Here is a 27422-nt window from a genome sequence, read left to right as displayed (position 1 = left end):
CATTCACTATATTTGATAGGTTTGTCTCCAGAATGGATTATAGGGGTGAGGCTACAGAGTTGAGAAGTTTTGAAATAAATGTCCACAACTACCACATTTTTCAGATTTGTTTCCTGTAAGGATTCTCTGGTGAGATTGAAAATTTGATGAGCGGGAATAGGATTTTCTGCATTCAATATACTTATAAGATTGCTTTTAAGTATGGATTCTTTGATGACCTTAGAAAGATTAAAACCAGACAGAAAATTTGCCACATCTTTTACATTTGTAGGGTTGAACTCTAGAATGGATTCTGTAGTAATTTGAAGATGTGTGAACCATGTAAATTATTTATCATAATTACATTTCTAAGGTCTGTCTCCTACATGAATTCTGTGTTAAACTCTGAGATTTGAGGAATGGGTGAAGAATTTTCCTCATTCATTGCATTTGTAAGTTTTCTCTCCAGTAGGATTCTCTAGTGAATGAAAAGATGTGAGTATTGTGTAAATGATTTACTTCACTTCTTACTATTTGTAGGGTGTGTCTCTAGTATGGATTCTGTGATGAACTCTAAGACTTGAAGAAGTGGTGAAGAATTTGCCACATTCATTACATTTGTAAGGTTTCTCACCAGTATGGATTCTGTAGTGAACATGAAGTTGTGAGGACTGTGTAAATGATTTACCACACTTATTACATTTGTAAGGTTTGTCTCCTGTATGGATGCTGTGGTGAACTTTAAGATTTGAAGAACTGGTGAAGGATTTCCCACATTCATTACATTTGTAAGGTTTGTCTCCAGTATGAATTCTGTAGTGATCCTTAAGATTTATGGACCGTGTAAATGATTTACCACACTTATTACATTTGTAAGGTTTGTCTCCTGTATGGATTCTATGGTGAACACTAAGACTTGAGGAATGGGTGAAGGATTTCCCACATTCATTACATTTGTAAGGCTTGTCTCCTGTATGGATTCTGTGGTGAACTCTAAGACCTGAGGAACGGGCAAAGGATCTCCCACATTCATTACATTGGTAAGGTTTGTCTCCTGTATGGATTCTGTGGTGAACTTGAAGCTTTGAGGAACAGGTGAAGGATTTCCCACATTCATTACATTTGTAAGGTTTCTCACCAGTATGGATTCGGTAGTGAACATGGAATTGTGAGGAATCTGTAAATGATTTACCACACTTATTACATTTGTAAGGTTTTTCTCCTGTATGGATTCTGTAGTGAACTTTTAAATGTGAAGAATGGGTGAAGAATTTCCCACATTCATTACATTTGTAAGGTTTCTCACTAGTATGGATTCTGTAGTGAACATGAAGTTTTGAGGACCGTGTAAATGATTTATCACACTTATTACATTTGTAAGGTTTGTCTCCTGTATGGATTCTATGGTGATCTCTTAGACTTGAAGAACGTGTGAAGGATTTCCCACATTCATTACATTTGTAAGGTTTGTCTCCAATATGGATTCTGTAGTGAATTTTAAGATCTGAGGACTGTATAAATGATTTACCACACTTATTACATTTGTAAGGCTTGTCTCCTGTATGGATTCTGTGGTGAACTCTAAGACATGATGAACGGGAGAAGGATCTTCCACATTCATTACATTTGTAAGGTTTGTCTCCAGTATGGTTTCTGTGGTGAACTTTAAGCCTTGAGAAACAGGAGAAAGATGTCCCACATTCTTTACATTTGTAAGGTTTGTCTCTTTTATGGATGCTTTGGTGAGCTTGAATATTTGGTGTCTGGGTAAATACTTTGGCTTTCTGAGTGCCTTCTCCTTTTTGACCTGAAATATGTGGAAATATACAGTAAAGAAGAAAGAATGTATAATGTTGCCTGAGTAAAAGTTTAAAAAACATATAAAGACAATGTTATAAGAATTACTCCTGACTTCTCAACAGATAATCTGTAAGCTGGAAGGGCCTAGACATACGATACTACAGATATCTGACAAGAAACTATATCACCCAAAACAGTAAATTACCACCAATGAAGAAAACCAAAAAATCCATAAGCAAAGCAAATACATTAAAAAATTTCCATAAATACAGCCTTATGAATAATAATGGGAAGATAACTCAAGCACTAGAAAGGTAAATATACCCCCCAAAACAAGAAATAAATAATTCACACCAAATGTGGATGTGGAAAAGCAAAAGAAGAGAAACACACAAACATACACATGCACATGCACACACATGTACCCTGCACCATTAACAAAATAACAGATATTACAAGCATTCCTCATCTGTCAATATAAATGGATGGAATTTTCCTATTTAAAAAAACCGACTAAATGTATGGATGTGTAATCACAATTCATCCTTTTGTTGTTTAAAACAATAAAAACCTCAGCAAAAAAGGCAAACACTACATCAGAAGAAAGTGCTTGATATAAAGTTGTTCAAATCAAATAAATACAAGAAACAAGCAAAAGTAGGCATATCTAATTAAAAAGATATTCAACCAAAATATTCAGATCAGATGAGGAACAACACTTTATATATATAAGAGTAATAATCTACCAAGTGAACTCTCAATTCTGAATTTGTAGAGCAGAAATGAACCCACATTCATAAAAGAAACTTTATAAAAGCTCAAAACATATAAGGAACACCAAACAATAATAGTGGGAGATTTCAGCACCCCTCTCTCAGCAATAGACAAATAATCAAAACAGAAAATTAACAGATATTATGAATCACATGGACCTAACAAATATATACAGAACATTTCACCCAAACACAAAATAATATATACTCTTCTTAGGTCACAAAACCTTACCCAAAATTGACCATATACTTTGTCATATATTAAGCCTCATTAAATAAAAGAAGACTGAAATAAGTCCTTGTATATTTTTATAGCACCATGATTTAAACCTGGATTTCAAAAATAGAAAAACAGAATGCATACAAAATTATAGAAATTGAATAATTCTTAAATCGATGTCCATGAAGTTAAAGAAGAGATAAAGAAATTAAAGAATTTTTAATTCACTGGAAATTAAGGCAAAGTATGCTTAAATTTATGAGATACACTGAAAGCAATGCTAAGAGGAAAGATCATAACACTGCCTTCTTAAAGAAAATAGATACATCACATACTAGCAAATTAAAAGCACACATGAAAGCACTAGAACAAAATGAAACAAAGACACCAAAGAGGAATAGATGGCAGGAATGAAAACTCATAGCTTAAAGCAAAAGATTAGAAACAAAGATAACAAGAAAAAGAATCAAGGAACTAAGAGATGGTTCTTTGAGAAAATCAACAAGACAGACAAACCCTTAGCTGAACTAACTAAAAATCTGAAAGAAAATATCCTGAATGGAAAAATGAAATGAAAACATGGATATAGCAACAGACCTCAAGGAAATCCAAAGAATCAATAATTCTTATTTCAAAAGGCTCTGTGTCAAAAATTAGAAAGTATAAATGAAATGTAAAGTTTTCTTGATAGACTCCACATAACAAAGTTAATTCAAGATCAGGTAAACAATGTAACATAGGAAATTGAAGCAGTCATTAAAAATTTCTCAACAGAAACAACAACAGCATCAAAAAGTTCATGACTAGATGCTTTTAGCAGAGAATTCTATCATAATGTCAATGAAAAGCTAATACCCATGCTCCTCAAATGATTCCACAAAACAGACATGGAAGAAAGATGGCCAAACTCATTCTACTAGTACACATTGACCCTGATACCTAAACCACACAAATATACAACAGTCAAAGGAAATTTAAGAACAATTTCCAGCCTAGCAGTGGTGGTGCACACCTTTAATCTCAGCACTTGGGAGGCAGAGGCAGGGGGATTTCTGAGTTTGAGGCCAGCCTGGTCTACAGAATGAGGTTCAGGAGAGCCAGGGCTACACAGAGAAATCCTGTCTCAAAAAAATCAAAACAAATAAACAAACAAACAAACAAAAAACAAAAAGAACAATTTCCATTATGAACAATGATACAAAATACTCATTAATATAATTACAAACAAAAATCCAAGAAGACATCTAAAACATCATGCAATATAATCAAGAATGGTTCATCTCAGGTACGAAGGGGTCATTCAATACATAAAAATCTATCAATGTAATCCAATATATAAACAAACTAAATGAATGAAAACCAAGATTATTATAATAGACAATAAAAATACTTTAACAAATTCCAATAACTGTTCATATTAAAGTCTTCGAGAGATCATGGATACAAGGCATACAGCTAAATTCAAGAAAGGCAATAAAGAAGAAGCCAATTGCCAAATTTAAATTAAATGGAGAGAAACTTTTAAAAAGTCTACTAAAGTGAAGAACAAGATAGGGCTGTCCATGCTCTCCTGGTTTCCTCAGCATACTACTTAAATTTCTAGTTCGATCAATAAGGCAACTAAAGATTAAGATGGTATGAATTTAAAAGAAGAGGAACGGTTTCACTAACCCACCTTTAAAAGTTTTGACTCAGAATTTTTTCTTACAAAAAGAAATTCTGCAACTAAAATAGAACAGAAAGTAAAGGCAAAGATATCCAGAGATCAACTTGGGATGTCGGTGGACACCAAACCCTGACACTGTTATTATTGCCAGGTTGTGCTTGCAGAGAGGAGTCTAGCATAGCTGGCACCTGAGAGACTCTACCACCAGCTGACTAAGATAGAAGCAGATATGTATAGCCAAGCATTGGACTGAGGTTGGGGACTCCTATGGAAGCAACAGAGGAAGGATTAAAGGAGAGGAAAGGGAAGGCAACCCCATAGGAAGATGAACAATGTCAACTAATCTGGATCCCTGGGAGATTCCAGAGACTAAGCTGTCAGGGGCAGCTTTGATTATACACTGAAGGCCTAAAATCAGCCATAGGCCTAAGTCAGCCTGCTAACACAAATTCTCTGGTTTCTGTGGAAAAACACTGAAAGAGATAACTATAAGATATTGTAAACATGAAGCTTTGGTGGAAATTTACCAGCCTGGATAAGAACAAGTAGTCATTAGTCTTGCAGATAGTCGTAGACCTTGGCTAGCCTTAGTGGATAGTCCCAACTTAGATAAGAACAAATGAATCATAGGAGGAGTCATAGTGACCTGTCCCCTGAACCTTCACCCAGCTGACACTCTGTTCTGTGAGTATCTGTACTCCCCCTGAACACCTATGCTCCTGCATCATCCCCTTCCCCACATCCTGCCTTTTTGTGTATATAACCCCTGTGTGAAAATGTAAAATCAGCGGTTTGATCAGCCTATAAACAAGCCGCTAGTTCTTTGTGTACCCTGTCATCCAGTTCTCTCTTCCAGGTCTTCTGATCCCAATTCAGTGTCCTGTGGGACTGGGGCACTAATCTACTAAGCAAAGAGGAGGTTCAAGGCCCCTGGCACATATGTAACAGAGGAGTGATTTGTTTGGTTTCAGTGAGAGTATGTGCCTAAACTTATAGAGACTTGATGTGCAGGGGCAGGCGATGGGGGGACACCCTCTCAGAGGTAAATGTGTGTGGGGCTGGGATGAAGAAGTTTGGGAAGAGAAACCGGGTGGCAACATTTGGGATGAAATATATAAAATGATTTTAAAAATCTTTAAAAAGTATTAAAGAAAAAATATTGCAATGCACAGATGATATAATAGTATATGTAAATGACTGAGAAACTCCATCAAATAATTCCTACAGCTAAAAATGGCTTCAGTAAAATGGACAGTTACAAAGGTAACCGAAAAACTCAGTAGCCCTTCTTTATACAATTGATAAATGGCCTGAAGAAAAAATAAGTAAAATAACTACCTTCACAATAGCCAGAATAAAATGGCATATCTTGGTACAAACCTAATCAAACAAGAGGAATACTCATATACGAAGAAAGCTTTATGTAAAGTGATAAAACATAAATTAGTTATGTTTAATTAAATAATTAAATTAATTAAATAATTAAATAATTAAAATATATTTTCAATTGAAGTAGGAACATCATCCTAGTTACCATCCCTTCTTCTCCCCCAGCATGTCCCAGGTAAGACTCCACCTTCCCCACCTTCCTTCTCATGTTAAAAGTTTTTCTTTCTTTCTTCTTTGATTATATTTTAAGTGCCTACATTTGTGTACCTGTGTGTGTGTATGTGTGTGTGTGTATGTGTGTGTGTGTGTATTTTTTGCTGTGTATTTACATTTATGTAAAATCATCTCTGTGAGTGGGTTCCTGCTGTGTGTCACAATGTATTGTTTAAGTGAACACTCTGTATTGTAAAACCCATGATGTTGATCATATATAGTGAGAAACTAATGCTCATTTTTATAAAATGTATTAGTGTAGTGTAATTATATGGATAGTGATGAGTAGACATAGAGGAACTATAAAATTGGAAATTGGAAAGAGTTTCTAAATTGGGTTCAGGGAATCAGTCCATTTCATCTTGACTTACTATTTGTAAGCTGTATATACAAGATCCTATTAGATTTCATGAAATTTTTCATTGTTTTATGTTTTAAGGAATTTTTAGATATATGGATGAAGATGGGAATAATCAATATGAATGAGAATCTTTGAAAAAAGTCAACCAATGCAAGCTTAATTTCATGTGATAATTTAATTTTAAGATATGGGTATATCTGTTATATTTAGAACAGCTATGTGGCTAGTTAGGGACCCAAATATCCTTGTTTGTTTTTTATAGAAGACAAAAGAAATATATGCAAGATTATATCATAAGATGGGGCATACAATAGAGAACAAGAAACACAATGGAGAGCAATTACACACTTGGGCCAATTTAAAAAATATATGTATATATATATATATATATATATATGTGTGTGTGTGTGTGTGTGTGTGTGTGTGTGTGTGTATACTACGTTTCAAACTACCACTATTCAAATAATATAAGGCAAAAATTAAATAATAGCCATGGTTTACGTTTCTTTGGTACAGTATTCTGAATTAAATGCTTAGGAATTATCTCTATGTAAGATAGATTTAATATAAAATAAAAACCACATTTCAGGACTAGATTGTTCCTTGGTTTAGAGTTATCACATCACATACTATTTCATTACAGATTACCTGGTTCTCTTCCTTCTGTTTTCTCTTGATCAACAATGCAGGGATCTTTTTGTTGTTCAAGACAGATGATTATCCTTGGTTTTGACAGTGCAACACCTGTATATTCGAATATACATAACAATATACCATTGAATGCACCTGGGTACTTTCATAGGAATGTGCCATAATGTAACATGAAGGGGAGTTAAAAAATGCATGAATGACTTTTTTATAGCCATGTTTTTCCAAAATGTTTTAGGCTCTTCACAACTCAATTGTTTTTCAAACTCTGAATATCTTTTTTAAATTATAGCATCAGATAAAGACAACTGTGGAAGGCAAAGTGGATTCACATATAACTGGTAATGACTGCCTAAAAATAAGTAACTAATATTAAAGGATTCTTAGGTTAAATGTAAAATCAAGATAAATTTAGGTAATATATTAGCTGTAAATATGTTACTAATCAATACCTATAATTAATAAAGGCAGATCCAAATACTAAAATAAGTTTCAGACATTCCTGAGGTGAAGTTGAAGTTATGAAATAAAAATATTCTTACCCACAGAAACCAGGTTGTTGTAATTCTCCAACATGACATCTCTGTACAAGGCCTTCTGAGCAGAATTGAGACATTCCCACTCCTCCTTAGAGAACTCTATAGCCACATCAATGAATGTCAATGGACCCTGAAATTAAATTAACCATTTTCCCTCATGTCAATTGGCTAAGTTCTATATTTGACCCAATAAAAGATTAGTTAACTATGTAAATTGTATGTTATCAGTAACTAATATTAATTTTTGACGACTTATGATCTAAGAGAATGAGTATTTGACTTCTCTGCAAAGATCCAATAGTCTAGCAGTTCTCAACATGTGGATGTTGACACTTTTCTTGGTCAAAAGGCAAAATCTCCTAAATGAATTAATGGTGGTTTTCTAGCAACGAGAAAGCAGAGATATTTACATATTATATAATTCATAGCATGCTTCATAGCAGTAGCAAATGTACAGTTATATACTAGCAACAAAAATAACCTCATGGTTTGGGTCAATAAAAGCTGAGAATTGTATTAAAGAGTTGCAGCAGCAGGAAAGCTGAGACCTATGGCAATAGGCTCTCAGTCTTATCATATAAATTATTTAGTATGTATTTATTATATAAATTAATAGACAATATATATTTTATTTATTATACATTTATTACATAATTTAATATATGATTAAATTATTTATTAAATAATATGTTAAATTACTTATTTAAATTAAAACAGAATAATATGAAAAGTTTTTTTGCAAATGTGAGTTAGCACAGTGAAAGCTTAGATGTTATAATAATGAGGTTATTTCTGTAAAAACAAATAAAAATAAAAAAATAATAATGAGGTTATTTATGTAAAAAGCAATGTACATATTTACCTGAGAAGAACACATCTTTTCTTTCTTCTTTAGAATGGAATGTTTCACAAAAGTTTATATGAAAATTACACCTTCCAGAAGCCACTCTTTATTGATAGGCAACCAGTCCTCTACCCTGTCACTGATAAAACTGAAGTGTGGAAAGCAGGAATCACAACTCTTTGCCTTCTGCCAGAAAACTGCTCCAGAGATCATGAGCTCACATAGGCAGAAGGAAAATAAAATCCTTTCCTGCCTTCAGCTGCTCTGTTTTTCCAGAAGATGGTGTATTTCTCTGTAGAGCTTGGTAGGTAGCAGTAGTGAAATCCTATGTAACTAACAGACAGATTGTAATTTTAAATGGAGGCTGAATATAGTTAAAATTGATATTCACCCTTTGCTTTCTTTACCTTTGCCTGAGGTACTTTATTTAAAAAAAAAAAAAAAAAACAAAAAAGAAAAAACAATGCCTTTATTTGCAATAATGGTCAGTGTCTGTGAGGTAACTCCAGCTGAAATTATTTCTGATAATAGGTAAACAAAACACTTGCCTGTGGCCAAGAAGAAACGAGGCAATCAATTCCTACCTCACTATTGTCTCCAATGAGATATTATTCTTAGCTTCCATTTTCCATTCTAAAATACTATGACTTTGTTGTTTTAAAGAGAGTCTCATGATTACATTTACTCACCTGTTTCCTTTTAAAGCGAGTTTGATTCTTTGGATTAAATATCGAAAACATTATCACATGTAAATATGACAGCACTGCACCAATTCTAGTACCTTCACCTGTCACTGAACGCAGCTGAACTTCAGCCTCCAACAATATCATCCATGTTTACAACTTTGAAATGATAAGAGCTCAAAAAGTGCTATAGTAAAAGGACCTTTTTCTACCAAATGCTTTGTCATTTACTTTCTATGAAGAATAGACTATACAACAAGAAGACACTGTGCTTACCTAAAAAACCTCATCCATATGATTTATTATCAATCTACAAAAAATACTAATAAGAAATCAAATTGTGCCACAATGATTAATTGAAATCTTACATAGGTTTGTTTTTTATTTTTTTCTCGTTCATTCTGCTATGATTTTCACATTTTAAGGCTCTATGCCAATGAGGTGAAGGTTCAGAAATTTCAGAAATGCAAGATGAGGGTCTAGTTCACAGAGAGATTTCAAATTTTCTTTGTACTTTTCGATTAATATGGACTATAATGCAAATACTATTGTCTTAGAAAAATTTTACTACACTTAAAATTATTTAGAATCATGGTAAAACAAAGGCAAAAACTTCATAAAACTGGATTGCAGCTTAAGGATGACAGAATGTACTATTTCATAAACTGTACAGGTTCTTTAGGCAGACATGGTGAAATAGGAACACATTTTTTTAGTAATTGAATAGTACTTTTTATGCAATTGCCTCCAGTAAATACTAATCACTGAGAATACGTGTTATGATACATCAAACAAAGAAAATATTATATTTACAAAATCATGACATTTTATATTCAGAAAATCTGGGATACCATTAAAAGTTTTAACCAAAGAATCATAGGAATAGATGAACGTGAAGAGTTCTAGCCCAAGCAACAGAAAATATTTTCAATGAAATCATAGAAGAAAACTTTCCCAAACTAATGAAAGACATGCCTATAAATATGTAATAACAATTAAACAGCATCAGAAAAGAAAATCCTCCCACTGCATAGCACGCAGAATAGTAATTCTACAGAACATAGAAAGGTTATTAAGAGAGGAGAGTTGTATTCTACATTCTATCTGGTACAAGAAGCAAAAGAAAAAAATGAAAGTGATACTTATAATAAAAATATATGTCAAGGTATTCCTATTTCAGAATATATATATATATATATATATCCTCAAAACTCCACTAAAAACCTTCCAGATATGGTAATTAAATTCACAACTGTGGTTTTAACATTTTACAAAATCTATCTAAATGGATTAAAAAGCATAAACCTTAAAACCAAAATACTGAAACTATTAGAATAGACTATATCCAATCATAGACTCTACCCATTACTATATCTATACCTAAACCTATAACTATATCTATATCCTATACATATACATATATATAACTTATACATTTATATCATATCTATATTAATATAATTATAGATGGAGGATAAAGTACACAGAAATAAACCTAGATTATATATATATATATTATTCAGAAAATACATTCATAATTTACATATGTATATATGTAAATATTTACTTAGGTAAGTGTATTTATGTACATGTTATATGTCCACTACATATCTATGTATATTCTAACTTTTTATCATCTATTTATCTATTTGAAAGTATTTTCTGAATAGAGATTCCGTTTTCTCAGAATTAAGGCCAACAATTTACAACTTGGATTTTACAGAACGAAAATTCTTCAGCACAGATCAAGAAACCAAAACTGAGTGAAGTGCCAAGGACTAGCCTCGGCTTTCAGAAGCAATCTCAGGAAAGGCTAACTGGCAGTAATGAATAAATAACTCAAAGTCAAATCATGCATTACAAGCTGATTGCCTGTGTTCTGCTGGAGACAGATTTCAGACAGCTATCTTTCAATACAGTTCTCTCTTGGAGTCCCAAAATCTCTCTGCACAGACTTGTGAAAGACACAATTCTAAGTATAGTTTTCATTTTTGATAAACTTCTTTCTGTCTACATTCATAAAATGTTATTTATGAAGTCTTACTGATAAAAATTAGTACTTAATTCACTGGAAATTTTCAACCTTAATAAAATTAGTAATACTGTTCATTTAAAAGACTCAAGGTACTTCATTCATGTTTTAAAAAATATTGTCTTAAAATTGTCATTTTCAGCATGTTTCCATGAATAGATGTGACTGTTGTCTCAAGGCAATATTTAAAAGACAGAGAGCAAAAAGTGAAGGGTTCTGTTGAAAAGCTATATTCAGATGTGATCCCAGTGATATGATCTGCAATGTTGAACCACTGTGTCTAGAAAGCTCAGCAGATTAATTGCATAGAGTTAAACACTGTACACAGGTTAAGAGCCATAAAGAAGAAGAGAGACAGGTTTATTATGTATATATGTACACAGGAGGCAGCTTTGGGTCATTTAGGATAACCAGTTTCTCTAGGGGACAAATATTTTGGATAAAACTTCTATGCAGGAGAATTCTATAGTAGATTATATTCAGCACCCACAATGAATATCAAAATATGTGCACAGGAGGATTTATCATCTTAAATCCTCAATCCCATCACCCAACAATGGGTTGACTTTGTACTTTTCCATATACATGAAGTTCTGTTCCTTGAAATGACAGTGACTTTATCCATAACACACACACACAGTGAGAAAACCTCAGGGATTCTCTCCTCAGGATATATACATGTTATAATTGCTGTCTTGGAATTTGTCTGAAGCAAGTTAATTTTTTGAGACATGATATTGTTGGTATTATTAATGAGTAAAGGTAGAATGATAATGATCCCATCCTAGAATAAAATGAATACTAATCACATCAAGGTAGGATTAATAGAAGACAGTTGTAATGTATTTATTGAAAACATTGACAAAGAAGGGATTAGTTTGAGCTTTAAAATTACCTATAATATAAACTCTATAAAAAGTTCAAGTTGTATTTTCAAATTATTTTTATTTGCCTGTGTCTTTATTGGTGAATTGATGTCATTAGTATTGTGAGATATTAATGACCAATGACTTTTAATTCCTGTTGTGTTTGGTTTTTTTTGTTTGTTTGTTTGTTTTGTTTTGTTGTTGTTTTTTTTCTTTTCGAGACAGGGTTTCTCTGTGTAGTCATGGCTGTCCTGGAACTCACTCTGTAGACCAGGCTGGCCTCGAACTCAGAAATCCGCCTGCCTCTGCCTCCCAAGTGCTGGGATTAAAGGTGTGCACCACCACCTCCCAGCAATTCCTGTTGTGATAATGTTGGTGGTGTTTGTGTATGTGTGTGTGTGTGTGTGTGTGTGTGTGTGTGTGTGTGTTGGTGCATGCTGTGGAATTATTTATTTTCTCTCTGTTCTTGTTTTTTTTAACCTTCTTTGTTGGAGTTTTCCTACAAGTATTTTCTGTAGTGTTCAATTGTAGATAAATATGGTATAAATTTGGTTTTGTCTTGGAGTATCTTGTTCTCTCCATCTATGATGATTGAGAGGTTTGTATGTGAAGAGTAGTATAAGTTGGCATCTTTTGTTTCTTAGATGCTATAAGACATTTGTCCAAGCTCTTCTGGTTTTACAAGTCTTTTTCTCAAAGTTGGGTGTGATTCTGATAGGTCAGCTTTTGTATATTATGGGGCCTTTTCCCCTTGCAACTTTTCATATTCTTTCTCTGTTCTGTAACTTGTGGGTCTTGAATATCATGTAGCAAGGGGATTTTCTTTCCTGGTCCAATGTAGTTGGTGTTTTATAAACTTCTTGTGTGTTTATAAGCGTATCTTTCTTTAAGCTGGATAAAATTTTTCTCTGATTTCATAGAAAATATTTTCTGATCTTTGGAGCTGGGATGCTTCACCTGCCTCTTAACCTTTTATTCTTAACTTAGGACACTTCACTCACAGTTTCATATAACCATTCACCTTCTAAAGCAATGAGGGCTATAACTCAAGCATACATAGGTTATGGAGCAAAGCTGCTTACTGGCTTGTTCAGACTGCTTACCTGTATAAGGCAGGACCACAAGCCCAGGGACTGTATGACCTCTAATGTATATGACTATCACACATACATCAAGAATTTTAAAAATGTCTTACAGGCTTGTGGGCAGCCTAATATTTTGGAAGCATTTTCTCAATTGAGGTTCCTTCCTTTCAGGTTAATCTAGCTTGTGTAAAGTTGACAGAAGTCTAACTAGGATAACTGACACATTTTGACACACAAAATCATCCCTCTCCAGTTAAAAAATGGTGTTCTCGTTCATTTATCCCTAAGATGTCATGTTAATATTTACATCACAAAATAAAAATGAAACTTTTAATGTTCCACAGTCTTTACAAATACAAATATATTAAAAGTCCACTGTCTTTACATATCCAATGTCACTTAAATGATCAAATTCCCTCAATGTTGGGCTCCATTAAAAATCAAAGTTAAGCTAAAAATTTTCTTACTTAGTGAGTCACCATAAAAACAAAGCAACATCAGCCTCCAACATGTATAAATAACATGCAGAGTTATCTGGGAATCACTCAATACCTTCTGGATTCCTCTAAAGTTCTTGGGTCATTTCTCTGGCTCTTCCCTCTGCAGCATACATGCCAACCTATACCTACTATACAGAAGCTAATTCCACTCCACTGATGCTGGGGTTCTTGGTGGTCATCCCATGTTACTGGCATTATTCAAATTCTGACATCCCTTGCTACAGTTGTGTTGCACCTTCACCAGCAGTCTCTCATGAGCTCCCTTCAGAGATTCCAACCCTGCCACAAGTTGCCAAGCCTCAGCTGCCCTACATGTTCCTTTCATGTCTTCAAAATGAGTATTGTCTAGATGAATCACACACTACAAATTTCAGTGCCCAACATGAGCTATGCTCTTACCCACCTCTGGAAGAGAGATTTTGTGTTTTGACTTTTAAGTAATACTTCCCAGAACATTTCTTGTCAAAGATGCTAGTTTCTTATTAGTCATAGTTGATTCTTCAGCCACACTAATCTGCCACCACAAATTTGTCACTCAAACAGCCTGATGGAGTTTGTATTTCTCACTGAAACTTAACAAGCTAGACCTCCATTGTCTATACTGTTCTCAACATTCTTAGAGTTCAAGCTCCTACAGGACAACTCATTGAGATCTCAAAAGTTAAGCAGGTTTTCTAGCTCAAAGTCTCAAAGCTCTTCCACAATTCTGCCTAAAATACCATGGCTAGGTGTCTCAGATCAATATTCTGATGCTGGCACCAAAATCCATATTGTTTTAGGATTCTCTAAAGTAATAATACATATGAAATTAATCTACTTATATAGAAAGAGTTTTTCTTGACCTGATAGATAGACTGCTATTCAGGTAATATAACAATCACTGGCTGTAAACAGAAAGTCAAAAAAGAGTCATTGGTGAGTCCAAAAAGATGAATATTCACTAGAATACTGAAGAGTTACTCTATAAACAAAGTTCAAGAATGAACATGGTAGCAAGCCAAGGACACATAGATAAAAAACATGCCTTCTTTCCCATCCTTATAGACGTTTCCAGCAGAAGATGTGGCCCAGATTAAGGGTGTGTCTTCCCACAAGATCAGATTAAGGTATTTGTTTTCCTAGCTCAATGTTCCAGACCAGAGGTGGATTCAACCAAACACACCAAGCAGGTATGGTCTCACACTCTTGATTGTAGTTTTTTCCTGATGTCATCAAATTGACAACCAATGATAGCCATCACACAAGGAATCATAAGCACCTACAGTGTTAAACCATAAGCTGAAGGAGAGGTTAACATGCACTATTATGCATGTATTTCCCAATTACTCTGTTGTTGCATTGAAAATCAAGGCCATGTGAATCAGAGCAGTTCATGTTTATTGTGTCAGTCCTGGTCAATGATGGGTCAAATGGCACCTTGTCATAGCTCTGTGGTCTCAGGTTAGAGTTTTCAGTGTCTGGTAGGTTAGATTTCCTCAAAAAGTTTGTAAAATTTCCCATGGATGCTGATTGCCTAATATGAACCTTCCTTTCAAAGTTATTACCAGAAAGTTTTTGAACTGAAATGAGTTCCTTTTATTTGCTTTGAATTAAGGGTCCAAAATTATTTTTTGCTTATGGATTCTGGACTCTACAAGAGAATTCTGTTGAAAGGTCATTCTGGCTGTAACATGGTAACTTTGCAAAGTCAACTGAAAGAAAATGTAAATTCAATACTTATGGAATGCTGGCATAATTTATTGAACTTTGTATTCATTATAACAACATTGAATCACTTTGTTGAGTCAGTTGTTATAGTCACTGCTTTAATCACAGCACATGGGAGGCAGAGGTATGTGGATCCCTGGCTAGCCTGGTCTATAGAGCAAGATACATGATTTCAAGGACTACCTAAAGAAACCTATTCTCAGTGAAGAGAATTAAATAACATCAAACAAAAAAATATTTCATCAATTTTTGAAATAATTGTTCTTTTTATGATGTAAGAAGTAATTTAATCAGTTCTTTTATAAACTGAACACAATTGCTTTTTATATATTTCTTATGTTCGCCATGTAGTTACATCATGCTCTTTGCCAATCTTTTCTGATCACCTGTAATTACATAATGTCAACATTTTTAATATGTGCTATAATTTTGGCTAGAGCTGTTCCTGATAATTGGAATCATTTTATTCCACCTTTTATAATTAACTCAGAAACCTTTTTTTTTGTATATGTCTTAATTGTTTTACTTTGTTTATAGCTACAAAAAACAATTCTATAATACTTTCTTCTCTTTGTAAAGTGAGTCCAGTAGCAAAATGAATTGAAGGCAAAATGAGCAAAATAAGAGGAATTTTAAGACAAATTCAATTCACATATGTATCTTGTAGTATGCAAGAAATAACTATTTTTTGTGTAATCTGTTAGACAGCTTGGAATATTTAAATTTAAATCTCTTTTAATATTTGACACAAATTGTTTAACTCATGTGCACCTAATCCAATTGTAGGCCTCTGTTACTTAATATCAGCCATTTATTTTTGAAAATTATTAAGTGCTTTCTCTTGGTCCCTATGAATCTGTACCTTTTGTGGCCAAATTTTATGGTGTTTTATATTAAAATCCAAATACCTAAGTGAATTTCCTCTTTGTATTGGTCTCCTTTTGGAGCATGGCAGAATTGTTTGTGTTACCTTAAGCATATTTTCTAAAACAAATATTTCTGAATTAACCAACAAATGTCATACATATAATGATAAATAATAGACTGAGGGAATTGCTTATAAATTATTTTAATGTTTTTTGCACAAAATATTGACATATAGTTGAACTATTTAACATGTGCTGTGAAAATAACTTCCAGTGTTATCCCTTTAGTGGATGAATATTTTTCAGAGTAGGTATTGAGAAAGCAAGGCTTTACCTATCCTGCTCCTGCAAGGGTATTGTGAAAAAGCAATCCTCAAAGTCAGTTTTTATTATAGGCTAGGATCTTTGTAAGAAAGGTGTTAAAGGAAATACATGGAAATAAGTGTTCCTTTGGTTGAATTAACTGCTCTCATATCTGTTATCAGCCTCTATTTTCCTGATTTCTTTTTTACAGCAAACTCAGGGATTCCATGGGACTTGTAGACTCTTCTAGATGTTGAACCTACAGCTATTCTTTTACTAGTTGTTGAAGTGCCTGAAATTTTTATTTTGTTTAGGGACACTGTTTTTGCTATACTGGTCAGTTGGATAGACATTTTCAAGGCAAGGGTATGTCAGCAGTGTCCTCTTTTATAAATTCAGAAATTAGATACATTTCATGTCTTGTTTCTAGAACAGGGGCATAGTTTGTGATTTTTCTCCATCAACATTATCAATAACTTTCCAAACAGGAACTACGATATCAGATTTAATTTCCTCAGTTGCTGTCCTGAGAATTTCAGGAATATTAATTTACATACACCTGTGTTGTGAAAGATACCTTTCCTATACATTTATGGTTATGTCAGTCATATAAATTCCCATATTTCCATTTTTTCATTCAGTTCTCACATGGGTAATCCACTGGACACATTTTCTTATTCCTGATAATTTACCAGTTCCTATAAATTATATGTAAATCTTTGCAAGTAGTCACTTTGAATCCCAAGATTTTAAGAAAGTATACTATCATGCGGCACGCTACCTCGCCGATAAGGAGCACGCCACATTCAAGATTCTTCTGACAGCGTCTTTTATTGTTACAGCTCTTTTAGTTAGAAGGATGCAAGATGGAGAACAAAGGAAGGACCCCAAGCCCCAGAATGTACTGACTTATATACTATCAAAGAGACATGATCTGTCCTCATTGGCTTACAGACTGGGGTCTCATTTACATATCCACTGATAATACTATCAGCGGGAAAATTCGCACCTATGCGTGCGCACAGCTGCAGACACCAAGGCCAAGAAGAACCAGGAACAGGAAGCCAGCGCCATCTTCTAATGGCGAGCATATAGCTACTTCAGCAAACGCAGCATGGCTCCTAACACTATCATCTGGTCTTGATACTACTAAACTTTCTATGTGAACACAATTCATCTGTATCATTAATTTGTGTCCCTAATCTGTCTGTCTGTCTATCTATCTATCTATCTATCTATCTATCTATCTATCTATCATCCAAGAACTCAGGCTGCCTCTGGGATCCTGAAATCCTGGTTTTCTGAGTTCAGTGGTTCCTCTGCTTCTCTGAGTGCAGCTGTTCAATAAGATGGTTCAGGATATGATGTCTTCATGGGAGCAAACCAGCTAGGTGTCTGTGAAAGAGTTAAAAATTTTTAAACCTTCCACAGATGGAGTCAAGAGTGCAGATAAACTTGTTCTACATTCTGTGTCCTAGGAAACTAGCTATCCACAAGACAAAATAGATGATAGATTGAATAGAGTTCAGAGATGGGAGTTCAAGACAGCGTGACCAATTGCTATGGGTACAAGGAACTAAAACCTGACCATAAGATAGATTGAATAGGGTTTGAGCTGAGAGTTCAAGTTAGCGTTCCTGTGCACCCTGGATACCAGGAGAGTTTGAGTTGGGAGTTCTCAGCATGCCCGTACATCCTGGAGACCAGGAACTTGGCTGATTACCTATAGGCTCTTAGAGAATATCCTGTTCCTTGTACCCTGTCACAAACTGAATAATGGGCTGGGACTTTCCACAGGTGCTCTCCAATAGCCCTTCCTTACTCCCCCTGGGTTGTGGTTCCCACCCTGAGTTGTGGTTTTGGAATTTAAATTCTCTCTGTCTCCAAAGCTCCAGGGTCAGAGCCCATTGCCCCTGTGTGGGCTACAGGTCTTGACCTCAGTATACTGATTAAAATATGCCTCTTGCTGATTACATCAAGTTTGGTGTCTTGCAGTTATTGGGGTGGCCTTGAATTCCTGAGGCTTGGATGAGGTCCTCCATTCATGGGGGCCTTACATTCTGCACCAGCCAAAAAGACCAGGTGACAAAAGGAAGAGTGGAATTTCAGAGGCATAAAATTTGGGTGGGTGATGAGTACTGAGTGCCCTAGGCTTCCAGTTACAGGTCTGGGGCACAGTGTTGTAGTGAGAGTTCTTACCCTCTGCTCTGATTGTAGTGCTTCCTCTAGGATGATTCAGGATATGTTATCTCCACAGGAGCAGACCATCTAGGTCTAGTCCCTGATTTTAAAGAGATTGCTTCAAGTTTCTCTCTAATTAACTTGATGTTGGCTACTCATTTGGTATATATTTCTTTTACTATGTTTAGGTATGGACCTTGAATTCTTAATCTTTACAAGACTTTTAATATGAAGGACTGTTGAATTTTGTCAAATGATTTTTCAGGCTCTAATGAAATGATCATGTCTTTTATTTCCTTGAGTTTGTTTACGCAGTTGAGTACATTGTTGGATTTTCTTAAATTAAACCATCCCTGCATCTCTGGGGTGAAGCCTACTTCATTGTATTGAATTACTGTATTGATCTGTCCTTGGATTCGGCTTGCATAATTTTATTGAATATTTTTGCATGGATGTTCTAAAAGAAACTGGTCTGAAGTACTCTTGCTTTGTTGGGTCTTTGTATAGTTTTGGTATAAGCATAATTTTGTCTTCCTAGAATTAACTGGGTACTGTCCTCAGAGTCTAGCTTTCTCTGAGTCCCTGTGATTCAGGGATACTGTGATCCTGAGATTCTGTGTGTGTCAGAGCTACTAGGAGTCAAGCTGCCTCTGGGATTCTGAAATACTAGTGTGACAAACCTCCTGAGATCCTGTGATCCTGGGCATGTTAGAGCACCTGAAGAGAGCCTCCTCTGTGTATTGTGGGACTGGGTGTGAAGCTAGTGCCCAAAGTCTGCTCATGGCACTGGCTCAGACTGGAAGTAACCCATGCCACTGGCCTAGGAGGTCTTCCTGTGTCACTGGATTCTGCTGGTCCTATCACCCCTGATGTTGGTGTTGGTGCAGATGTTGTGGCCGCCTCGCCTATCATCTTGGGCATGTCGGAGCCCTGAAGTTACTTTTAAATATTGTATTCCCTAGTACACTTATCCAGGGAAGCTGTAGACATAGAGGTCCAAAGCATCATAAACAATGTGCAAGCTTCTTTCTAAAAAGCTCATCCATTAAGAAAGACTTTCATTCATAGAGTTATTACTTGATTATAGAATCTGATTGTTAACTAAGAGTTTACTTCAAATATAATTAACTTTTAGTGAAGACACCCAAAATAAACTGAGAAAATAAACTAAAGTTATAAATCTAAAAAGCAAAATTCTGCAGAGCAGAATAAACATTTTTGCCCCATCTCTCTTGTTACACAGTCCATTACAATTATTTCCCTCACTGTTTGCCTGAACCAAATTTGCCTGAAGCCATTCCCATTTTATAGCCAGATGGTGGTTGGGTTGGATAGATTCTCAAAGTGTTTTTATGTCAGGCCATGGAAGGGTATCCTGGTTCTTGGGTTGTAGGTTCTGCCATGCCCCCAGAAACCAGGCTCCTGTCATGATGTCTAATCTCCATTCCACCTTAACCCTTCAGTCACTTACACAGGTGGAGGGCATGAAACAGGCCCCAGGCCCTAGAGAGATTTACATAATAACAAGGTACCTGAAGGCCAGAGGGTGGAGCCAATTAAGCATTCCTCCCCAGTCCCTCCTCCATCTGCCCCTCCCTATTTAACTCAGGTCCACCCTGGGTTTTATGGGGTGTGCATCCAGATCCATCCACCATCTGCCATGCCAATAAACCTGTTTTGGAAACCCAAGGACTTTTTTGTGTGTTGGGGACCACACCATGAGAAAGCCTGGAGAGGCCTTTAGTTAATGAGCAGCTGGGCCTAACTTCCAGCTGGAGGAACCCAGGGCATTCCCAGCCGACTACACACAGTGTGGCATGAGGAACCCTGAGCTCCCCAGCCAGTTTTTACCTTCATTTTTACTGATTGATCACATGGATCCAATTGGTAATCTTTCTCAATTTGACTGCATTGGACCTGGCAGGTCTACAGAGGCACTCACTTGTGCCCCTACTATTGGCCGTCAGAATCTTGAAACAATGGACTCTGAGAAAGTGGAATTCCTCTCAGAAAGAAATTTACAACTTTTTAAGAGTACCTTAACAATAGGAGAATCCATGCATAGGACTACACTTCAACTAGCAGAATGCTAAGTTGTTTCTCAAGGCAGTAATTTTTATCAAACAGACATTCCTGATGGTCTACCTTCATAGATATAGCAGCACCTTACAGTATCATCAGCCACCACCAGGTCTACCAGGTGTGCTAATTGCTGCACATAAAATGTCTTCTAGCAAACCCAGATCTCTCTAGGTCTGTCTCATCTCTTACCTTTCTTATTCTTTATCTGTCAACCTTTCCCTTTTATTTCTTATTTTTCTGTCTGCTTATCCACCTTTATCTCTCCTCCTGTCTCCACACCAAGATGGGATTTTACTTCCCCCTCCCCCAGTAAACCTCTTCTACAAGATATGCTTTTTGTCATAATTTTATAGGGGTATGTACACCTTGACACAAGCCCACATACAGTCTGCCACTATCACCCCTGCATTTTTCCTATCACCTATTTTATGACACTATTCCATAGAGACATGAGCAAACATCTACTTATTCAATAGGATACAGAGAACAGATCAAGTTAATGGTACCATCAAAGTGTGATGTATCGACCAATGCTTTATTAGGCTTAATTGCAGAAATAGTTGTAAGAGGTTACACACAAAGGCAGGGATGATTCAAAGACAACTCTAACACCAAAGCCCAACCCAGCATGGGTGATAACTCACAAAAGCCTGAGAATATGGTATAGCCTGCTGGTAGCTCACCAGTTTGGAGAATGTCTTTTTTCAGCCTCTTCCAGGCAGATCTTCTGTTCTAGTAGTGACTCTCAACAATTCAGAACCTTAGATTATAATGAACCTAAAAAGCTCAGTTGCTGGACCACTCCCAAACCTTCAAGTGTCTAGCACCTCCCCTAAGATATTTCTGAGTCATTATTCACTAAAATCTATATTCATTCTTTATTGCTCTAGACCCTGTTCAAGGAAAGAGGTCCTGAAGAATCAGTAGAAAGAAGAGGAAAGGAAGGTTAGAGGAAGGCAAAAAAAACAAAAAGAACTTTTGACAATGTTAAAAGCCATCACAGTATTATATAGCTACCGAATATTACATTGTATATACATATATATGTGTAATACATTATATGTTTTATACACATTATATAATGTACATAACATATATAGTGTACAAATATGTACTCATATATGATATGTATATATAGTTATAATTAATTATAATATAATTGTATGATACTGGAAGTAAACATTCAAGCTTCCAGGAGAGGAAAATGATCAGTAGTCAAACTGAACTACGAGACTTATGAAACACTAAATGTTACACATTCTAAAACTCTAAGGGTTTTGTCTTTTACAAATTTAATTAAGTAGATACTGATAAAGTAGTTTTTTTTTTTTTTTTCAAAAGAATAAATTGCTGTGTGGCACTGGATATGACTCATTGGGAAGGGTTTGTGTTTGGCATGAATGAAGACCTGAGCACTACTAAATCAGATATGAGCCATGTACCTGCAGTGTATTCAAGAGATAGAGACTGGAGGATACAAAGTTCGAGGTCATCATCTTCCAATTCTAAGTGCTGAGTCATCTTTCTAAAGTATAAATACATCACTTTGCCCAACAACTCTCCTGGATATTTTGTAGTTCTGCCTGATCCCAGAGTTCCAGAATAGGTGTATCAGTCAGTCGCTGTCAGATTACTGAGTATTCAAGTGCCAAACAAATACATAAATATCCTACTTATACCTTCTGTGACCTATTTTTTTAACCCTGTATTAAGTTCTCAACAGGGATTCTACAAAAAAATAAAGTTTCCAAACAGTAAGAAAAAGTATTCATTCAGTGCACATTTGAAAAAAAATGATTTCAATTCAAATTGTCTTTGCCCATCAAAAGATACAGAAAGTAGAAATGTAAATCAGCTATCAATTTACACATCACAAAAACTGTTTGAATAAAACATAAAATTAAATGAAATTACCATAGAAATTAATTTTTTTAACCAAGTCTATTTCCAAATGTTCAAAATTGTAACAATTAAACAGCTGCTTACTGTTTTTACATGTGTTGACACAACACTGTTGTACTGTGAAATCGACATGTACATGACTCAGAATACACCTTCAATACCTGAATGCCTGAATGTGTACATGGAAAAGAAAGAAAATCGTGGGCCAACACTTTAGTCTGATTAATTGTAGAATGACAGACATATGACATATGTAGGACTATCAGTGATGAAAGTGCATTAATATCATATTTTAATATAAATATGGATTTTAGTTTTAGTTCCTGTGATTTGGTCTTCCTCTGTATCTTTCTGTGTGTTTGTGTATGTGTATAAGAGATAGAGGAGGTAGAAAGAAAGGGATGCCCAGACTATCCCACTAACCACACAGGCTCAGTACAGATGAGCCTCTAGTGCTTAGATTATCCAAAGTCTTATATGTTTGGTAATGATCAAAAACTAGATACCCCTACAATCAGAAGGATAACCCAGTACCCAACCAGATATACCAACTACCTTTGACTGGCAGAGACATGTGAACATCCAGCATCCTTGTTTGCCTCTCTTATTTTTCTTCTAGCTCCTCCTTTTCCTTCTTCTCTTCCTCCCTTACTCCTCCTCTTCCTCTCTTTACTCCTCCCACCTTAGCTCCTTCTACAATATATATACACATATTTATATATATATATATATATATATATATATATATATATACATAATATTTATATATGTGATAGATAAATGATAGATAGATAGATCATAGGTAGTTAGATAGATAAATAGATGAGAGAACAGATGTATTCAATGCTGACATATACTAGTAGATATCATCAAATCCCTGTAGCTTGAATATAAATGGTTGTAAGTCACCCAACATGGTCATTACAACCAAACTCTAGTCTTCCTGTAGATCAGCAAGTACAGTTAACCACTGAGCCCCTCTAACAATTTTTGTTTATTTTATTTCTTTTGTTTAGTGTGAAAGAAGATTTTCCTATGTAGTCCTGGGTAATTTGGAACTCACTGTGTAGATAGGATGGCCTCAGACTCAGAAAGGTCTGCTTTTCTCTGCTTTCCAAGTGTTGGGATTAAGAGTTTGTGACAACATGACTAGTTTACCAATATTTAATGTAATTGAACATTTTATTTGGCTAGTAGTTTTAATTCACCTATCATATGAGTTCAGAAGACCAGTTTACCAATATTTAATGTAATTGAACATTTTATTTGGCTAGTAGTTTTAATTCACCTATCATATGAGTTCAAAAGACCTATTATATGAACTTCATAAAAATTGAAAGTTTGATTATGGTTGACTGGAAAATGGCACTATTAGGAGGGGTGGCCCTGTTGAAGTAGGTATGTCACTGGGGTTGTGGGCTTAAGACCCTCAGCCTAGCTATTTGAAAGTCAGTCTTCCACTAGCAGCTGTCAAATGAAGATGTAGAACTGAGCTCTGCCTGCATTATGTCTGCCTAGATGCTACCCTGCTCTCACCTTGATGATGATGGACTGAACCTCTGAACCTATAATCCAGCCCAATTAAATGTTGTACTTTAAAAGACTTGCCTTGGTCATGGTGTCTGTTCACAGCAGTAAAACCCTAACTAAGGTTTTTTATTTTCAAAAGAAATTTTTATTTTCAAAAACAAAGTCACATATAAATTTGAAAATACTACTATTTCTTTTTAGACTTTCTTCTTCTTCTCTCCCTCTCTTTGTACCTGCCTCCACCCTCCTATGTGTGTGTGTGTGTGTGTGTGTGTGTGTGTAAGCCAGAGGTTAATGTCAACAAACACCTATTTTGATTATTTTTGACAGTTCCACTTACTATGTTGATTCAATATAAGTAGGTCCCTTCAGTTGGGCAGAACTATAACCACAAGGAATCACTGCTATAGAAAGCTCCCGTATATTCTACTTCTAGAGCTAGAATTCAAATCCTCCTAACAGGATAATAAGCAGTTTGCCAGTTGAGCTGACCCCCCAGCTTATGCCACATTTGTGTAGTAAAAGGGCCATTCTAGTATTAAACACCAAATATTTAAGTGTTGAACACTTGTCTGTCTTAAGAATTCAGTAAATATATTTGCAAATGATATTATTGCAGTGTTAAATAAAGGTATTGAAAAACAGGAAAATATTACTTAATGCAGATGTTTACACTATAATGGTGAAAGATGCGTTGGTTTTCTTAATGAGTTTTTTTAGATGATTATGTAAATGTATTTTTTTTATTCTTTCAATTACTTGTACAAACCAAATATTTCATTTTTAGCTTGTTTGCTTTATTGATGAATTTATAAGCACAATCTTGATCATTGGTATAAAAATGCAAATACAACTGGAAATCAATGGCTAATATATAAGAGAAAAATAAACTATGGATATTATGCAATGTAAAACACTCATAATGCTCCAGAAGAGCAAGACACACAGCATATTAAAATTGAATTATATATTGACTCTTTCATTGAGTGCTTATGGTTTGCCTAAGAACTATATGTGCTGTTGAGTATACAGAAAAAAATGAAAGGGTGTATTACATTAATTATACTAGATATCAAAGACAAATTATTTGGCAACACTTGGACACAGGCTGCCTGTAGGCAACAAATATCTAGTGCAACAAAGAGAAAGAAAGAAAGAAAGAAAGAAAGAAAGAAAGAAAGAAAGAAAGAAAGAAAGAGTAAGAAAGAAGCAAAGAAACAAAGAATCAAAGAAACAAAGAAAAAAGAAAAAGATGCAAAGAATTTGCAGATTATCTAAGAAGACCAGTGAGGCATGGCAATCAAGTCTGCAGTTGTCATAATAAAGTCCTGGCACAAAGAAATCCTGACATGGAATAAAAATGTGATAATCATAAGATTAGCAAAGCTTTAAAATAAAAGACATCAGAGCCCAATTTTAATACCTGGTGAGAATTAAGCAGCAAGAAGACTGATCAGTAATAATTTAGATAGTCAATAGGGCATGCAGAAATACTCAACACTGTGAAAACTATTGAAATAAGCCTTCTAATTTTTTCTAATTAAAAATTACCATGAGATCAAAGATTTTCTAAATAATCAAATTAAGATTTATTTACTTCTAAGTCCAGAAAAAATGTGGACATTTTAGGAATGAGTGAGTGGTAGGGGACTACATAGTAAGCCTAGAATTTGCCATGAAAGCATGGGAAACTGGACCTGAGTCCAGAGCCACAGAGACCATTTTAAACCAGATAGAAGAGCATGCTTTGCAACCCCAGAAATCCTACTGTGATAAGAAAGGCAGAGGCTGGGTAATCCCCAAAGGATAATGGGCTACTGAGCTGGACATACTCAGACGTGAACAACAAACCTTGTACCAAATAAGGAGGAAGATGAAGAATAACACATCAAGGTATTTGCTGGCCTCTACAGAAATAGTGTGACATAAACAACATGCACCACTTAGTACACACACACACACACATACACGTGGCTATTTTTTTAAAAAATAAAAAAAAGTCTTTTTATTTTAAGGAAAAGGTTATAATGTTGTGTATTTAGTTTAATGCTTCATTATGGGTTCCCAAATTGCATGAGAATCCTGCAGGAGAGAGGCTGAGTGTCCCTGCCCCTAGGTGGTAAACAAATTTGCCATGAGCCAATGGCTGGGCAGGAAGAAAGAGATAGTACTTTAATTGTAGCAGGCAAGAAAAACCAGTTAAGATGAAAAATTTAGTATCACCGTGCTGGGGAAGAAGGACCAGACTTGAGTAGTGCAGAAGAGAGAGTATAACATCATGTAAGTGTTAGGGAAGAGTGGCTCCTGGACCAAGCCCATCAATTGATCTGGGATAGCAAAGATGGAATATAGATTTTATTAAGTAATAATTCAGAAGTAACAGAGGGGGAAGCATTAGCAACATGAAAGTTTGGGAATTGCCCAACCATTGTGCTCTTTACGGCATGTTAAAATATAGAGCCGTGAGGGTGTGTATGTGTTTTCTGTTTTGTGTGTGTGTTTGTTTGTGTGTGTGTCTATGTGTGCAGGGTATGTGTTTCATTTGAGAATTCCCAGAATTGGGGTGGTAGTAAGAAATTTGCATTCTCCCACAAGTGATATTAGAGCAAGTTAATCAAATATAGCTATATTGTAAAATAACTTAATTTATTAATTATAGTTCCTTTCATCTCTTAGCATTTTTTATTAAGTTTTAAATGGCATGAAAAATGCCCTAATATATTAAGGACAATAAGTATATAAGCTTCATGAAATACTTAACACAATACCAATGTCACATAAAAGGAGTTGGAAACATTATTGAAAAAAAAATCAGTCATTAATTTTATTTCAATCACAAATACTTTCAATTTAATATTTTTGAAACAATTTCAAATTTTATGCTTATATGTGATTGCATTCATATTATCTGTAAACCCAGGGAATGCCTTCAGAGGCAGAAAAAAAGTTTCAGAACTCTTAGAACTTGAATTACAAATGCTTGTGAGCCACCACATAGGTATCATAAATTGCAGCCCTGACCTCTGCAAAGCAGTAGGTATTCTTAACTGCTGAACTATAACTGTAGCCTTTCAAATAAGCTTTTAAATGATGGCTTCAGAAAGAAAATAGCTGAGCACATTTTGAAAACGTCTGAACCCTTAATCAAGTTTATAAATACCAACCACATTTTCATTCTTTTTATCATTATGATTCTTAATATCATGTTTTGCAACTACTCTCACTAATGTAATCAATGTATCCAAAAAGGCAT

General features: G+C 35.0%; 1 pseudogene; it reads right to left on the bottom strand.

Moving 5' to 3' along the window:
- Positions 1-347: 347 nt before the first annotated feature.
- LOC117716387 (uncharacterized) lies at positions 348-19576 on the bottom strand (annotated as a pseudogene).
- Positions 19577-27422: the final 7846 nt, after the last annotated feature.

The sequence above is a fragment of the Arvicanthis niloticus genome, chromosome 10 (assembly GCF_011762505.2).
Source record: "Arvicanthis niloticus isolate mArvNil1 chromosome 10, mArvNil1.pat.X, whole genome shotgun sequence".
Lineage (NCBI taxonomy): Eukaryota > Metazoa > Chordata > Mammalia > Rodentia > Muridae > Arvicanthis > Arvicanthis niloticus.
The sequence above is the reverse complement of the archived record's forward strand: the minus strand, read 5'-3'. Positions and strand labels throughout refer to the sequence as shown.